The sequence below is a fragment of the Pristis pectinata genome, chromosome 3, assembly GCF_009764475.1.
Source record: "Pristis pectinata isolate sPriPec2 chromosome 3, sPriPec2.1.pri, whole genome shotgun sequence".
Classification (NCBI taxonomy): domain Eukaryota; kingdom Metazoa; phylum Chordata; class Chondrichthyes; order Rhinopristiformes; family Pristidae; genus Pristis; species Pristis pectinata.
The window spans coordinates 64,385,121-64,403,682 of NC_067407.1; the positions used below are offsets into that span (position 1 = coordinate 64,385,121).

At 45.3% G+C, this 18,562-nt stretch overlaps 1 protein-coding gene and 1 non-coding gene across 4 annotated transcripts in view; both read left to right on the plus strand.

Moving 5' to 3' along the window:
• LOC127568211 (LIM homeobox transcription factor 1-alpha-like) overlaps positions 1 to 18,562 on the plus strand; it is a 260,903-nt gene that overhangs the window by 159,811 nt on the left and 82,530 nt on the right. The window lies entirely within an intron of this gene.
• On the plus strand, positions 2,503 to 2,670 carry LOC127568970 (U1 spliceosomal RNA). Its single transcript, XR_007956107.1, has one exon. It is a non-coding gene; the product is annotated as a U1 spliceosomal RNA (small nuclear RNA).

Below are 18,562 nucleotides of genomic sequence, written 5' to 3' on the forward strand. Positions count from 1 at the left end.
AGGTGGGAGCCCCACCGGAGCCCAGCCAACACATTCCCGCTGGTATCCCGTGCGAACGAGCCTCTCTCGCTGTTGCCAGGATCCCAGCAATGGGCATGCGGGCCGACACAGCGGGCGGCTGGGCAGAAGCAGGAGGAAGCCTCGTCGGCCCCCTGCTGCCAAGGCCAGTGCTCGGCAACTCTCCTGACAACTCTGTCACTTACCTGAGCATGAACAAGCAGTGGCATCATTAACTTCAGCTCAGGGGTGGCTGGCAACGCCAAAATCAAAGTAATCTCATTAAAACTGACAAGAGGCCAGCCTTTATCCCGCTCTGACCAACAAGGGGGTGTCACCTCCCCGGATTGCAGCAGGATCCGCAACGTCAAGGAAAGTTTCAGAAGATTACAGTGTGGTTTTACTTTGAGATGTGGCCAGTGTTTAAGAGTCTTAAATTGTGCTCATAGTATGATGTATTCTGGGGTTAATGGCTCAAGCGTTTGAAGCCTTTAGCTCACCGAATATCCATGAAACTCCAGAGTCTTTGAAAAATATGGAATGCCTGTTCCTGCTCTGATTCTTTTCTTTTTATCCCTCCCTCTCTGTTCATGACACTTTTAGTCCATCCCTCTTTTGCATTTCTGACTTGTTTTTGTTGTATTATTTTCCCTGACTTCCTTCTTTCCCACATTCTTTAATTAATCATCCCTCCCCTTTATTTCATGTATCCCTTCTGCCTCACTTCACTGTTTTTTCTTTTGTCATCTATTTTCTCTCTTTTTATCCCTTATGCCATTCCTGCCTATTTTTTCCATTCTTTCTCCTGAATACACTTTTTCCATCAATTCTTGAATTTGTTTATCCTCTCTCTTCTTTTGTTTCTTTCTCCCCCTTTTTTCCTATCCTTTTCCTCTCTCCACTCTGTGTGCCTTTCCTTTTCTCCTCTCTATGATGCTGACCGATTCCTCGACCATTCTGTTCCCTCTGCTCCTCTCCTGATGCTGAGGAATTTACAGGGAAGCACCTCTAAGCTGAAGTGTCACTACACCTGAGAAGGAAGGCCTTTGCACTCATTATACCTTTGCTGTCTCCTTGAAAGAACAATCTGCTTTGATCCTCTTACTCACACAGCAACTATGTCCCTTTTCAAGTATTTATCTCTGCTACAGCTTTCTCTTGAGTCTGATCACAGAACAGTACAGCACAGGAACAAGCCCTTTGGCCCACAATGTTGTGCCAAACTAATTAAACCAGTAATTAAATGCCTAACTAAACTAATCCCTTCTGCCTACACAAGTCCATATCCCTCCATTCTCTGCACATTTGTGTGCCAATCTAAGAGCCTTTTAAATGCCTCTATCGTATCTGCCTCCACCACTACCCCAGGCAGCACATTCCAGGCACCCACCACTCTCTGTGTAAGAAACTTCCCCCACACATCTCCTTTGAACTTACCCCCTCTCACCTTAAATGCATGCCCTCTGGTATTAGACATTTCGACTCTGGGAAAAAGATATCAGCTGTCTACTCTATCTATGCCTCTCACAATTTTGTAAACTCCTATCAGTTCTCCCCTCAGCCTCTGCTGCTTCAGAGAAAACACCCCAAGTTTGTCCAACTTTTCCTTATAGCACCTGCCCTCTAATCCAGGCAGCATCCTGGTAAACCTCTTTTGCACCCTATCTAAAGCCTCCACATCCTTCCTGTAATGGGGTGACCAGAACTGAATGCAATACTCCAGATGCAGCCAAACTAGAGTTTTATAAAGCCTCAACATAACTTTCTGACTCTTGAACTCAATGCCTCCACTAATAAAGGCAAACATGCCATATGCCTTCTTTACCACCCTGTCGACTTGTGTGACTACTTTTGAGGAGCTATGGACTTGGACCCAGTGATAGCATCAACCTTTCAGGCAACATGTTCCACATCATGTCAATTCCTTTTGATTCATATAGAGAATATCTTAAATCCCTATTGTTACCTGCCCTCCTGTTTGTGAGAGCAGTTCCTTATTATTATGTTTCAAGATCTGACGTCGTTTCTATTAAAGCTCCATTTTGGAGAACAATCACTGCTTTGATGGTTTGTTACATAACCGAAGTCCCTCAATCCTTTTCCAATTCTTCCTCATTTACTTTGGATCTTCTCCAAGGCCTTGACGTCCTTCTTAAAATGAGGTGGGCTAGGAATGGACACAGCAATTGTAAAGGTTTTGCATTATGTCCTTGCTTTAGTACATATCAGAGAGAAAAAAAACTTTACAGTTCCAGGGACCTTAGATTCTGACATTAGGTGCTATCTGTGTGGAGTTTGCACGTTCTCCCTATGACCATAGGGTGGTCTGGTTTCCTCCCTCATCTTAAAGGTGTTCGGGTGGTTTAATTGGCCACAGTAAATTACCTCATTGTGTAGGTAAATGTCATGAGAATCTGATGGGAGTTGATGGAAAAAGGTAACACTAATGAATGATCTGTACAAGAATGTAAAGGTTTGCACTGTTTTGTAATTGTATATAGTTTGTCTTTTATTATGAATAAAGTTTCTTTTGAATTATAAAAGAAAAGGTTCTCCCAGGACGAGGCTAGCCCATTGCACTTCGGGTGTGCTGGCGCCTGCGATGTCCCCAAATGCGGGATATTCGACTGCAAAATTTGTGGTAGTGGGGTACTGCGTTCGCGATATCCCCTGACATTCCATTCAAAGACAGGACTGATGATATTCTTTCTTGGCAGCATGTTGCCCAGAGCTCCACGAGTGGCATGGGTGCTGTGTTTTTTATATATGAAAAGGTAACACTAATGATTGATCCGTACACGAATGTAAAGGTTTGCACTGTTTTATTGTTGTATATAGTTTGTTTTTTATGCTGAATAAAGTCTATTTTGGATTTAAAAAAATTTGAGAGAAGAAGTTGTTGGGCTACAGGGAAATATGGAAAGGGGGAGATGGGACTGATGGGATTGCTCTGCTGGACTCCTAGAGTCATACAGCACAGAAACAGGCCTTTTGGTCCAACTCGTCCATGCCAACCAAGATGTCTGTCTAAGCTCATCCCATTTGCCCACGTTTGGCCCATATCTCTCTATTTTTCCTATCCATGTACCTGTCCAAATGTCTTTTAAATGTTGTTATTGTACCTGCCTCAACCACTTTCTCTGGCAGTTCACTCTATATACGCACCACACTCTGAGATGAGCTGAAATTCCTCTTTCTGTGATATAATTTGAAATAAAATGCTTAAAAAGGTGTTACATTTGTTCAATGCGTAACTGAGCCACTCAGTTCACTCCTGATGGGTGGAGGTGACTGAGTTCAGCTGGACTGGCACAGTGGGCATCAGTGCCCTCCCTGGACTAGCGAGGGGCAGGGTTTCTGAACCCTCTACCAATACAGCTGTCTCCTTTCACTTACCCTTGGAGGAACCATGGATGTCAATGGAGGTTGGGCCAGGGCTTGTCTGAAAGTTGCCCCAGGGCTTGTCTGAAAGTTGCCCCGGACTGCGATGAGTGATCAAAGTTTGACGGGCTGGTCTCTTCGCAGGGAGAAGGGGAAGTGATCAGAATTAATAAGTAACATTTAAAAATAATCCATATGATGCTAAAGCTGCTGATGTCACAGGGACATGTACTGGAAAATTAAAATGCACGACTCAAAACAAAAGAAAATAAATCTAATTGGCCTGGTGTTGGAGCAGCTCTGCAGCCTGGCCAATGAGTTCCAGTTGCTTAGAGAGACCCAGGCCTCATACCCTGTGGCCGGTTTCTGCGTTCCATTTCCAGCTGGCTGCACATTGCCTGGCAGCCCTTGCACTAGAGGGGCGGTCAGGGGTCAGTTGTAGTTGTTGCAGGAGGCGGGGGCTACACACTGCTGCTAATCGGGAAGGCATGTAAACCAGGACTGACATTGAACAGCCGCTCTGGTGCAGGGGGAGGGTGGTGGTGGGGAGATGAAGTTAACCCTCAGCACCCCAAAAGTCCGGCGCCAACGTTGCTCATCCTGGGTACAGGTCAAGGGGGTGACCCGACAGAACCGTGGTGAAGAATGTAACAGGGGAGATAAAGCAAGATGACGTCTGCTGCTGGGAGAGTCCAGAACCAAGGGGCAGTGGTTGAAACTAGAAGCAGGTCTTGGTGAAATGAAGATCAAAGGCTGGTGGGAACTCTGCCCTCCTACAGTCAATGAAAATCAAAGTAACCGCAGATGTTGGGAATCTGAAGCAAAAACCAGATACAACCAGAAGAACAACCAGATAACACAGACAAGGAAACATGGTCAACATCTAACTGCCCCCATTGACACATTTGACCTGGTCTCACCCTATCACAGATATTCCCTGTGAAAGATTGCTGGGAACGCGAGGGTTAACGACTGGTTAATCCCTTTGCCCTGTCCATCCCTCCCGCCACCTTCTCTGTGACTTAAAGCTAGTTTGCTTTTCTCTTTCCCAACTTGAAACGTTAACAGTTTCTCTGTCTACAGCTGCTGGCTGACCCGCTGAGTGTTTCCTGCATTTTCTGCTTTAGCTTTTGTTCTCCCACAGACTGAGCAGATTGGAGATCCACTGAAAATTCCAAACCAGAGATTGGTAGATTTTTGTTGGGAAGGGAGGTATTAATGGCAAAAGAGGTAGGTGAGGTGAATGGAGATTAGCTACAGATCAGCCATGATCCAGTAGATAGGCTGTAATACTGGGAGGGTTCAATATCAGGAGGTATCATTGAGTAACCACCCACTCATGAGTAGCCCACTACCACTCTAATGCCTTTGGTCATGTGACTCATCCATCCTTGTGGTCTCGTGCCTGACTCTTTGGTTCAAAATTGGATGATCCTTGACCATCGCACATCCTCTCTTGCCCATATTCCTAGCTTCCTATAACTAACGAACATGATGTCCAAAGAAATGGAAGGAAGACCTCATGATCTTTTAATGTTGTTCTACCTCCACTCCTGGGATTCCTGCACTGAATTCTGGACGTAAATCTTCAGGTTTTCAGGGTAAGTAGGTTGTTGCAGAGTATACACTGTCCAAACAAAGAAGGTTAAACTGAATATGGTCAGTCCTTGTAGGGTTTGCTGTTGCTGAATATTCAGTCTTTTAGGTAATCGGAAAGCAAAAAAAACTGCAGATGCTGGAAATCTGAGGTAAAAGCAGAGAATGTTGTAGATACTCAGCAGGCCAAGCAGCATGTGTGGAGAGGGAAACAGAGTCAAGGTTTCAGCTGATGAGCTATGGTCAGAATTAACCCTTCACCCCTTGAGCTGTACCAGATCTGACCTCAGCCATCGACCAGCAACATTCCTTTATATTTTCATATAGTCCATGCTCTGAGTATGATGTCACCAAAGTCATAAAGTTCATGAAGAGGTGGAGAAGATGTTACCAGTAGTGGGAGAGTCTAGGACCAGAGGGCACAGCTTCAGAATAAAAGGACGTTCCTTTAGAACTGAGATGAGGAGGAATTTCTTTAGCCAGAGGGTGGTGAATCTGTGGAACACATTGCCACAGACGGCTGTGGAAGCCAAGTCATTGGGTATATTTAAAGCAGAGGTTGACAGGTTCTTGATTAGTAAGGGCATCAAAGGTTACGGGGAGTAAGCAGGAGAATGGGGTTGAGAGGGAAAAATAAATCAGCCATGAATTGATGGTGGAGCCGACTCGATGGGCCAAATGACCTAATTCTGCTCCTATGTCTTATGATCTTATGGAACCATACAGCCCTTTGGCCCACTGAGTCTCCGCTGACCATCAAGCACTAATCCTACATTAATCCTATTTTATTCTCCCAACATTCCCACCAACTACCTCCAGATTCTACCACTTGCTTGCACATTAAGGAACTGGAATTGGAATTGGCTTATTATTATCACATGTGCCGAGATACAGTGAAAAGCTTTCTTTTGTGTGCCGTCCATACAGATCGGGTAGTCTACGGTGGTTAATTGACCTACTGACCCTCTCGTCTTTGAAATCCTGTGCAACCACAGGAATACTTGTTTATCTTTGCTCTCTAACCTGTCACACTAACCACTGAGATGTCATTCCATGGATTGCTGTTCCAGCACATTTGGCTTCTGAGTCCCATGTTACAGCACATATAGATCCTACCTATTAAAACATCTGTTTCTCTATTCTTCCCATCAAGGTGAGATCTTCTCACATTGTCCCCCATCTGCCACCCTCTTCCTGACCCACCCAACCAGATTCCTTGCATCCTTCTCCCAGCTCACAATCCCACCTACCTTCATATCATTGAAAAGCTTGGCTCTGTTACACTCTGTTTTCTCATCCAGTCCTTCATGTCAATTAGGGATATCTGGGGGGGTAGCAGTGACCTGGCAACCTGGAAGTGGTCCATTTATTCCCACTGACTGCTTCCCATCTTTGAACTAATCCTTTCTCCAGCCATGCATCTTGGCAGGAAATCCATGATCTTCCAATTCTTCAGCTGGAAGAACTCAGTTGGTCGAGCAGCATCTTTGGGAGGAAAGGAATTGTCGACATTTCGGGTCGAAACCTTCATCAGGAGACCCGAAACATCAACAATTCCTTTCCTCCCACAGACACTGCTCGACCTGCTGAGCTCCTCCAGCAGATTGTTTGTTGCTCCAGATTCCAGCATCTGCGGTCTCCTGTGTCTTACAATTCTTGCAACATGGAATTTAATTGCTCCACCATTCTGGGATTTCCTCCTGAAACCTTTCTGCCTTTCTTTCGTCCTTTAAGACACTTTTTAAAGCTTACTTCTTTACCAAGCTTTTGATCTGCTGTGATAATCAGTTGCTTTAATGCTGGCTGATAATGAATATACAGAGCTTCCACACTGCTGGTATTGAGTATCCGTGCCAAACTAGTGTTGGCTGATGCTTAATATATACTATTGACGTTGTGACTGTAACTGAATGTACACAGTTCCTGCATTCTTGGCCACATCTAACCATCCACTGACTTGGCTGTGACTAAATGAACACATTCCTTTGCTTGCTTTTACTGAACATGGACAATTTGTTGATCGCTGGCAGGTATTGGATATGCACAGAGCCCCTAGTGTCAGCTGTCGCTGGCTGTACATATTGCTTTTTGTAGTAAACATTGTAAAGTGTGCACAGATGTAAGATGCTACATAATATACAGTCATTCTGTTATTGTTTTTACCCTGTACTACCTAAGTGCACTCTGTACTAACTCAATGTATCTGCACTGTATAATGAATTGATCTGTACGAATGGTATGCAAGACAAGTTTTTCACTGTATCTCAGTACAAGTGACAATAATAAACCAGTACCAATACCAATATACACACTTACTTCAGTGCGGGGTTCATGAATGTGCACACAGTTCCTGCAACATTGATGGTAATCGACTATACACCATCCCCTACCTAATGTCAACTGTTACTGGATTTAAATGTCGACTGTCCAGATGAAGGGCGTTGACCCGACATGTCAACTGTCCATTTCCTTCCACAGATGCTGCCTGACCTGTTGAGTTCCTCCAGCAGTTTCTACTTTGCTCTAGATTCCAGAATCTGCAGTCTCTTGTGCCTCCATGTTACTGGATTTGCGCAGCCCCTGAACTTCTCCCTCTCACTGGTTGCACACAAACCTTTGTTTCTGACACAATGCCTGCAGTGTTACCAGTTACAGACTGTATGTAGTTCCTGCAGTCTTGATTGTAACTAAATATTCATATTCCCACTATGTTGATTGTTACTGAATAAACAGGATCCCTGTAACATTGACTTCTGTTAAATATACACAATAATCTAGTGTTGGTTGCAACTAAACGTGCTCTGTCTCTCCAGTTCTGGTTGCCAGTGAATGTACACGGTCTCCCTGGTATTGGCTGTTACTAGATATGCACAGTCTCCATAATTTGGCTCTTACTGATGGTACACAGTTCACTAGGTTACGCCTGTTACAGAATATACTCAGCCCTATGGTTTTGGCTGTCACTGAATGTACATTGACCCTGCAGTGTTGGCAGTTAATGAAAGTGCCTTGTCTTCTAATGTTTGCTTTGACTGAATGTACACAATTTGTTTATTGTTGGCTTCTACTGAATACACTGAGTCCCTTTAGTACTGGCAGTCAATGACTGTAGGTGGTGGTTGCTGTGTTAGATGTTAGCAAGTGTACAATCCCTCGGTGCTGCTTGTTACTGGATTTGGAAACTTCTCCATTGTTGGCCCTCAGATAGCATGGACGGTCACATTAGTGTCGGCTGTTACAGAACGTGCACTATTCCAAGAGTCATAGAATCATACAGCACAGAAACAGGCCTTTCGACCCACCAGGTCCATGCCGACCATCAAGAACCTATTCCCATAACAGGCGACTCTCTGGCCGTGATCAGATGGATAAGAGAGGGGCAGCTTCACTCGGCCGCACAGTGTTGGAGAGGTGTTGGAGCCTGTAGCTAAGACCGCCTGTGGGAGAGGAGAAATCACCCGGGCTTGATGAGACCTGTTCTGTGCAGTGGCAGACGAAGACCGCGCTGGGAATGATAGGCGTCAACTTGGGAGGCAGCAGCATGTTCAAGGAGTTTGGGGAGGAAGAGGAGAGGAATAGTTTGCAAAGATGGTGGGGGTCCAGGGCTGTTTCTTTGGAAAGAGGAGAAGATCTGAAGGAGAGGAAACAAACACTTGAGCAGCAGCAACCATGCTGGCAAACATGGGAGCCAGAGAATAGGATCAGCATGGATGTGATGGGCCAAATTCCCTATTTCCATGCTGTGTGACTCTACGACTCTAAGACTGAAGGGTTCCAAAGAAAAAGTGAACTTGTGAATGGTGTAATGGAGAAGAAAAAAAAGGAAAGATGGGCTCAGGGATTGAGTGGAGGGTTAGTCTCATAAATTTAGATGGATGGGCCAGGGGAACAGAAGGGTCCAGCAGAGGCAGCTAACTAGGTGACAGTAAAGTAAGTGGGCTTTGTCTGTCTGATGGTGGAGGTGAGAATTTAAGAGACAGGGGAGAAAGGTTTAAGAAGAGGGTTTCAGTAAAAGTATAAGAATTTGGAAGACCTTGGAACAGTCAAAGGTTTTGGCAGCCGAGAGCAGACTGCACTGTTCTCTATGTAGTCGGACAGGTGTGTGTCACTGGGGCTGAGACTCTGTACCAGTGGCTGAGCCCGAGGAATGCAAGGGGCAATTAAGGAGGAGGTGAAGGTTTTGATAGAAGCAATCGGCAGATGCAGGAAGGATGTGGTGAGCGGGGTCAACAGCTGGACTTCTCAAAGCGCAGATTTAAGTTTGTTGGGAGAGAAGTTCTTCCAGGAGTGGACAGAGAAGGAAGTGAGGCCAAGAGGAGGAAGTGGACATGAGCAGAGGGTAGCACAAGGAAATGGTTGGGGTAGTTCATCCTGTGCTTTGGGTAATGGGAAGGGGCAGGCTGTGTGCGATGGTATATTCACATCGCACACAGCCTGTGAATATAGATTGGGTGCTGGTGAGTATATATATGGAGGGGTGAACTCAGAGGAGAGAGTAGATTGCAAATTAAGATGTTGATATCTCAGAGGATGGGAATTTATTGGGTATAGAGGCTGAGGAAGGAATACAATGAAGATACTATGACAGCAGGGGTACAATGGTCGTTGTTTTTTGGGTGGCAAAAAGCTCTGGACCAGTGATACAGAGTCATGAGTTCAAATCCTACCAGGGAAATTTATAAAAATTAAATGGCATGCATTGAGGCATTGAGTTCAAGAGTCAGGAAATTATGTTGCAGCTTTATAAAACTCTGGTTGGGACACATCTGGAGTATTGCATTCAGTTCTGGTCACCCCATTATAGGAAGGTTGTGGAGGCTTAAGAGAGGGTGCAGAAGAGGTTTACCGGGATGCTGCCTGGATTATAGGGCATGTGCTATAAGGAAAGTTTGGACAAACTTGAGTTGTTTTTTTCTGGAGCAACAGAGGCTGAGGAGAGACCTGATAGAAGTTTATAAGATTATGGGAGGCATAGAGTAGACAGCTGGTATCTTTTTCCCAGAGTCGATATCTCTAATACTAAAGGGCATGCATTTAAGCTGAGAGGTGTTAAGTTCAAAGGAGATGTGTAGGGCAAGTTTTTTTACACAGAGAGTTGTGGGTGCCTGGAATGTGCTGCCAGGGGTGGTGGTGGAGGCAAATACGATAGAGGCATTTCAGAGGCTCTTAGACAGGTACATGAATATGCAGAAAATGGAGGGGTGTGGACATTGTGTTGGCAGAAGGGATTAGTTAGGTGTTTAATTACTAGTTGAATTAGTTTGGCACAACATGGTGGGCCAAAGAGCCTGTTCCTGTGCTGTACTGTTCTATGTTCTAAATAATTAAATGAAGTTGAAATGTAAAGAGAAAGCTCATCTCAGTAACCACAGGGTAATGGAGGGTTGTAAAATCCCATTTGGTTTACTTCAGAGAATGACATTTACCGTCAATACCTGGTCGGGCTCATGTTTGACTCCAGGCTCACCAAGATGGTTGACTCTGAACTGCATCATCCGACCAGGGGCAATTACGGATGGACAATAAATGCTGGCATTGCCAGGAATGTCCACAAATGTTTGAAAGCTTAGGAGATTGAAGGCTATGTGGATCTGGCACAGAGAGGCCTGGGGTATATTGACTATGATCATACTGAGTGGCAGGGCAGGCTTGAGGGGCTGAGTGACCTACTCCTGCTCCTATGTACTTATGTCCTTGTGTAAGTTAGCAATAATTGTGACATATATATTCTGAAAGTTTGACAGGGAATGGGGTGGTTGCAATATTGGATATAGAATTAAAGGCAGAAGTCCCATGCTAGATAGAGTTGCTGTTGAATGGTGTGGGCACAGAGCAGTGGTGAATTGTTATCCAGCTTGGAGACAGGTGTGGCGGGCAGTGAGTTCCCAAGTAGGGGATCAGAGGATAGAGCGATCAAGGTATTTCCATGGGACTGGAGATGTGCAGAAGCAGAAAAAAAACTTTGTGGTAAAGTTGGGAATCTAGAAATGGCAGAGAAACCTCCTGCAACCAGGAAGCAGATGATGGCAAAGTAAAGAGCCAGTAGGCCAGTCATAAAGACCACAGCAAGAGACGGAAGCTGAACCTAGTTGCAGTAACATTTGCACATTTGAGAAGCAGAAGGATGGCACAGCAGCTGTGTGATATGGTGTTGTCTGCTGCACTCTGCAGAGAGGTGGAGAAATGGACCTCAAATTCATTGCGCAGTGCATGGTTTTAGTGTGTATGCTATTGCTATGAGATGTAAGCATGATCGGATCGGTCTAGGTCTGATCCAGCACATATTTTGTGAGCATGACATGCTCATTTCATACGTAAATACTGGACAGGCAGCAATGGCACCAGTCTGTGTGCAATGCACGCTTGACATTGTTGCCATGGAAATATATTGCTGTTACTTTATCATTGTTGGGTTTAAATCCGGGAAATCCCTGCCCAACAGCATTGCAGGAACACTTTCACCAGAAGGACTAGTGGTTCAAGAAGGCAGAATGTGTGTGTGTGTGTGTGTGTGTGTGTGTGTGTGTGTGTGTGTGTGTGTGTGTGTGTGTGTGTGTGTGTGTGTGTGTGTGCTTGTGTATGTGTGCATTTGAGTGTGTGTGTGTGTGTGTGTGTGTGTGTGTGTGTGTGTTGTCTGTTCCACCTCCTCTGAATGTTGCACTGCAGATGCTGAGTAGTGAGCTACCTGCAGTGTGGCGGCTGGCTTTAACCTGAGAGATGACCTGTCTGATTTGTACAGCAGCCATCTGTATTTGCTGTTGCATCATGAAAGGCCTTTACTCTGCAGTCTCAACAAGCTCCAGGGATCAGGATTGTGATCAGCTTTTTTTAACACAGGTTTTTATTAACCCTTGAGCACTCTTATGTTGTGTCTACCACCACCCAGCCCCCGTCACTAGTAATATCACTCCACCATTTGTACATTCTGCATCTGTAACTTAAGTTCTCTGTTGATTGCTAGTCTATAGTGGAGTGACATGCAGTGTGCAGAGTAATGCACCTGAAACACTGGGCTCTGGAAGGTGTGTCTGACATGCTCAATATGTTACATACATGATTGAATGTTTCATGCAGTGATGTCACACTTACATTTGAACAAAGGATGAACACTGCGTAATGTTGGCTGTGAACATTATTTGGTGCTTTAAGACTCAGTCCTGTAAGCATTGTGTGTAATGTGACTCACTTCTTTCTAGGGTGCAACAATATGTGCAGAATGTTATAGACACGGAGTCAAGCAGAACGGGAACAGGCCCTTCAGTCAACCCAGTCCATGCTGACCATCAAGCACCCATTTACACCAACCCCATTTTATTCTCCATGTGCATCAACTCTCCACAGATTCTACCACTCACCTAAACTAGGGGCAATTTACAGTGGCCAATTAACCTCCCAACCCCCACGTCTTTCAGATGTGGGAGGAAACCAGAGCACAGGGAGAACATGCACCGGAGGTTGGGATTGACCCGGGTTGCTGGAGATGTGGGGCAGCAGCGCTATCAGCTATGCCACTGTGGTACCCTAAAGTTCCAGAGATCCTTTATTCAAGTGGCTCTTAAGAAACCATGCACACCTTGTTGAAGCTCCTCACCTGTATCAGTCCTTGCGCTCTGCGCCTGGTCAGGGATGAAGAACCCACTTATCTCCAGGAGGAAGATGGAAAGAGAGTGAGCCTGCTCTCAGCGTTAAAAAGAGAGGTATGTTTATAAAGCGCCTGTCACCTGCCTGGAGCGTGGGGGTCCAGAGGTTGGCTAGAAGGAAGCCACAATTGGGAGCAGGGGTTTTCAGGGCTGGTAGTGGTTGAGTCAGGGTCACAATTGGGCCAGGGTTCGGTGGTGGGGATGTGAAGGACACCTGTAGGCAGGAGAAATGGGGGCGGGGGGTGGGAGGAGAGGGGAAAGCAATGGGAAGAGGGAAGCAAGCAGCAAATACAAATCTTAAAATAGACATTCCTATAGGAGGATTCATGTGCAAGGCTACCAACTGGGCCAGACTGGTCCCGTTTAAGCCTTACATGCCATCTAGTGAGGGCCTCTTGTTTGATAGCCTGAGCCACTCACCCATGTACATTTGGCAGGTAACATTAAACACATACAAGTCCAAAGATCCTTGAAGGTAGCAGCGCGGGTATATAATGTGGTGAAGAAGGCATATGGGATACTGACCTTCATTAGTTGGGACATTAAGTGTATTTGTGCATAATAAAGGAGGTTATGCTCCAATTTTATAAAACTTTGGTTCAACCTAGGCTGCAGTTCTGGCCACCACACTACTGTGATGGCACTGGAAAGTGTGTAGAGGAGATTCACCAAGATGTTACCTGGGATGGAAGGTTTCAGTTATGAGGAAAGACTAGAGAAGCTAAGTTTGTTTTCCCTGGAACAGAAGAGGTTATGAGGGGACATGACTGAGGTATATAAAATTATGAGGATTATGAGATTGGGAACAGACAGCAGGGAACCTTTCTTCCATATCAGAGGTGGATAAAACCAGAGGACCTAGATTTAGGGTAAAGGGTAAGAAATTAGAGGCGATCTAAGGCAGAGAGTGGTGAACACTGCCGGAGAGAGAGGTGGAAGCAGAGTCACTGACAGCATTTAAGAAGTGTCTGGACGAGCACTTGAATCACCAAGGCATGGAAGGCTGTGGGCCAAGTGCTGGAGGGTGGGATTGATATGGGTGGGTGCCCGCTGGTTGGTTTGGACATGGTGGGCCCAATGGTCTGTTTCTATGCTGTCCAACTCTTTGACACTATGTGTTGCACCCCAGTTGATGCCACTTCTTATGTCAGGGTAACTCAGGGTCTTAATTGCCTTGTATGATGGGGCACAAATGTAGTGCGATGTCAGAACAGTACAGTGAGCAATTCAGCAGGGATTTTTGATTAAATTCCTCTGCAGAGCACGCACTGCACAAGACAACTTCTGTGCCGGATTATTTTGGGAAAATAAGGATCACAAAATTGAGGGACTGTTCTCATGTGCACCAGTATAGTCTGATCCTCAGCTAACCCTGTCTATATTTCACTGCTCCTTCCTAGTGAAGGCAGGTTGCCCATCCTGTCTATGCTATGATCCTCTCCTCATTATTTCCATGGCAACCCCGTCGTTGTTCTGCAGCTCTTCCTGCAGCTGTGAGGGAGAGCATGGAGCTGGGTGGAGGCTGAGCCGAATTAAAACAAGGCTCTTAGTCACTTGTCAGGCTTTGCGCCAAATTGTAAATGATCAGCCCCTGAAGGGAAAACAGCCTCAGTGCTGTGGTGTTGATACATGCCTCAAGGTAAATGGCGTTACAAGTAGTTGGAACAAGGCTCACTCTTGGCCAAAGAAATTAGACCTATGTTCTTTGGAGTTTACAAGAATGAGGGGTGAAACATATAAGATCCTTAGGGGCCAAGAGGAGGTAGGTGTTGGGAAATTTCTGCTGGTGGGAGAGTCTTAGACCATAAGACCATAAAATATAGGAGCAGAATTAAGCCACTCGGCCCATTGAGTCTGTTTTGCTATTCAATCATGGCTGATTTTTTTTTCCCAACCACATTCTCCCGCCTTCTTCCCGTAACACTTAACCCCCTTAACCAATCAAGAACCTATCAATCTCTGCCTTAAATACGCCCAATGACTTGGCCTCCACAGCCCTCTGTAGCAAGAAATTCCACAGATTCACCACCCTCTGGCTGAAGAAATTCATGCTCATTTCAGATTTAGAGGGACATCCCTTTATTCTGAGGCTGTGCCCTCGAATCCTAATGGAAACTTCCTCTCCGTGTTCACTCTGTCCAGGCCTTTCAGCATCCAGTAGGTTTTAATGAGATTCCCCCCTCTTAAACGAGGGGACATAGTTAAAAGATAAGGGGATGGTCATTTAAAACTGAGGTGTGTAGGAACTTCTTCTCACAGAGGGTGGAGAGTTTCTGGAATTCTCTACTCTGGATACTTGGCGACGTTAGATCATGGGGGGTATCTAAAGAGGTATATAAATTTTTGAACAATTAGGGATTTGAGGGTTATGGGGATCTGGCACAGAGGAGGCCTGAGGCAGATCAGCCATTGGCTTATTAAATGACGGGTCAGACTTGAGGGGCCGAGTGGCCTACTCCTCTTTCTCATTGAGTCATAGAGCTATACAGCATGGAAACAGACCCTTCGGCCCAACTTGCCCTTGCCGACCAAGGTGCCGACCTGAGCTTGTCCCATTTACCTACATTTGGCCCATATCCCTCTTACCCTTTCCTATCCACATACCTGTCCAAATGTCCTTTAAATGTTGTAATTGTACCCACCTCTACCACTTCCTCTGGCAGCTCGTTCCATATATTCACCAATCCTCTGTGTGAAAAACTTGCTCTTTAAGTCTTTCCCCTTTCACCTTCAACCCATGCCCTCTAGTTTTAGTCTCCTCTATCCTGGGAAAACGATTGTGACCATCCACCTTATCTGTGACTCTCTTGTGCTCTCCTTTCTACTGTGTGTACTCCTGGGCCTGGATGAGGTTGGGGGAGGATCTTGCTTGGCCAATGAGTGCTGGCTTGTCATTTCAAATATTATAAGTTTGACTATATTTAAAGTTGTTTCCCTCCAGCGTGCTTTCATTAAAGGAAGCATTTGGAAAACTCTTTAGCCCACCAAAGCCAGGGGAATCCCAACCACCGCACACCCTGTATTCGTGCTCATTCTGCCATCACTCCAGACCTTATATGCTTTTCTCATGACATAGAAGGAGGCCATTTGGCTCATCAAGTCTATGTTGGCTCTCAAGGCAATCCCATCCCCTCATTCTGTGTTCTCATAAACTTGCCCTCGATATTCCTTCCTCCCACATACATCCGGGGGCTAATTAACCCATCAACCCTCATGTTTATGGGATATGGGAGCAAACTGGAGTACTCACGGGCAGGGGAACGGGGTGGAACCCACACAGTAACAGGTAAAACCTGCAAACTTCACACAGACAGCGCCGGAGATCAGGATCGAACCTGGGTCTCTGGCTCTGTGAGGGAGTAGCACTACCTGCAGTGTCACCATGAACTAACTACAACAACTAAAGCTCTGACTGCCACAAGCTTCCTCACTCTAGGTATTCACATCAGGACAAGGAAGGAGGAATAGGTGTGATAGTTTAATAGCAGTGGTGGGGATTTTGGAAAGGCATAATCTGGATGGAACTGCTTTAAGCATGAACTGAAAAAAAAATTAGCATGGATTAGAACATAGAACACGGAACAGTACAGCACAGGAACAGGCCCTTCGACCCACAATGTTGTGCCGAACTAATTAAATAAGTAATCAAATGTGCAACTAAATTAATCCCTTCAAAGATAAGATATCTTTATTAGTCACATGTACATCGAAACACACAGTGAAGTGCACCTTTTTACACAGAATGTTCTGGGGGCAGCCCACAAATGTTGCCACGCTTCCAGCGCCAACATAGCATCCCCACAACTTCCTAACCCGTACGTCTTTGGAATGTGGGAGGAAACCAGAGCACCCGGAGGAAACCCACGCAGACATGGGGAGAATGTACAAACTCCTTACACACAGTGGCCGGAATTGAACCTGGGTTGCTGGTGCTGTAATAGTGTTATGCTAACCGCTACACTACCATGCCTGCGCACTGCCTACACAATATTAATATCCCTCCATTTCCTGCACATTCATGTGCATATCTAAGAGCCTCTTGAATACCTCTATCACATTTGCCTCCACCACTACCTCTGGTAGTGCACTGCAGGCAGCCACCACCCTCTGTGTAAAAAACTTGCCCCGCACATCTCCTTTGAACATACCCCCTCACACCTTAAATGCATGCCCTCTGGTATTAGATACTCCCTGGGAAAAAGATACCAGCTGTCTACCCTATCTATGCCTCTCATAATCTTATAAACTTCGATCAGATCTCCACTTAGCTTCCACCACTCCACCACTTCAGAGAAAACAACCCAAGTTTGTCCAACCTCTCCTTATAGCACATGCCTTCTAATTCAGGCAGCATCCTGGTAAATCTCTTCCGCACACTCTCCAATGTCTCCACACCCTTCCTGTAATGGGGTGACCAGAACTGAATGCAATACTCCAGATGTGGCCTAACTAGAGTTTTATAAAGCTGCAACATAACTTCCTGACTCTTGAACTCAGTTCTTCGACTAATAAAGGCAAGCATGCATTTTGCCTTCTTCACCACCCTATCAACCTGTGCAGCCACTTTCAGAAAGATTGTTAGGGTAAATTGCATTAGACTAACTTGACTGAGTTTTTTGACTGGGTGACAAAGAGCGTAGCTGCGAGCAATTGGTTGGTGTCATGTATATAACTTCCAACTGGAGCTTGGTAAAGAAACCACACATCCAACTTGTTTTCCTGGGAAAACAGGGGCAGTGACTGGTTGGATACAAAACCGGCTTGATAGGAAATAGGAGGTTGTAGTGAACGGTTGAATTTTGGATGAGCGAGAGCTACACTGTGTTGTTTCCCTACTCTTGCTGTTGTTTTTGGTAAATATTAATGACCTAAACTCAGGGGGTCCAGAGCACAATTTTGTAGAAAACATGAAAGTGTAATAAAAAGTGAGGAAGGTTGTAAGAGACTTCAAGAGACACAGAATAAGCAGATACATGGCTTTTGACATTCAATACAGGAAAGCACTGAGGTGATATAATTTAGCAGGAAAATTTGGGACAAATACATGTTAAATAGCGGACATATGAACAGAAAGCCCTGTGTGTGGCTGTGTACAATTCTTTAAAGGTGCAAGTGAGGGCATGTTTAACAAAGCAGCCAATAAATAATACAGGATATTAGGCTTCATAAACAGGCAGAGAGTTCAAGGGGGCAGGAAGCTGGGCTAAACCCATATAAAATAATAGTTGGGCCCCAGCTGGAGAATTGTGTCCTGTTCTGGGCACCATACCAGGACATGAAGGTTTTAGTGAGGGGACAGAAAAGATTTAGTGGAATGGCTCCAGGGAAGACGGGAGGAGCAGGGATAAAAACAGAAAATGTTGGAATGGCTCAGCGGGTCAGGCATAACATTTCAGTGTTTCATCTTGGAGGAGAGGAGGGCGAGGGAAAGATATGACAGGGACATTGAACTCTGAATGTAAGAATGGCTGAAGGATCAATAACCAGATGCTACGGGCAAAGAAAAATTCAGGGGAAAGGCTTCTTTATAGAATGTGGTTAGGATTGTATGTACTACAGGAAGGAATGACAGAAAAATTCAAAAAGGAATTGGATCAGGAGCAAAAATGCAAGTAAATAAGGGAAGACTCCCTTTCCTGAGAGCACTGAGACAGGCTGTGCTTGAACTGGGATAGTGTCACTTCTTGTATTTTCATTCATCAAATGCCCTGATACCTCGTACAGAAGGTATGATTGGATAGCAGCAGTAACCAATCCCCTTGAAAGCAGCTCAAATCATGTGGACCATGTTGGATCACAATCCAGCATCCTTGGAGATAGATAAGACCACCCTTAATGTCAATGGCACAGTTCTTGGGATGACTGGCAATTTCATCAGCTGCGCTCTGGTGCAGGGCATGATACTGAAATCCTTGGAAAACCTGATCCAACCTCAACCATTTGAAAGC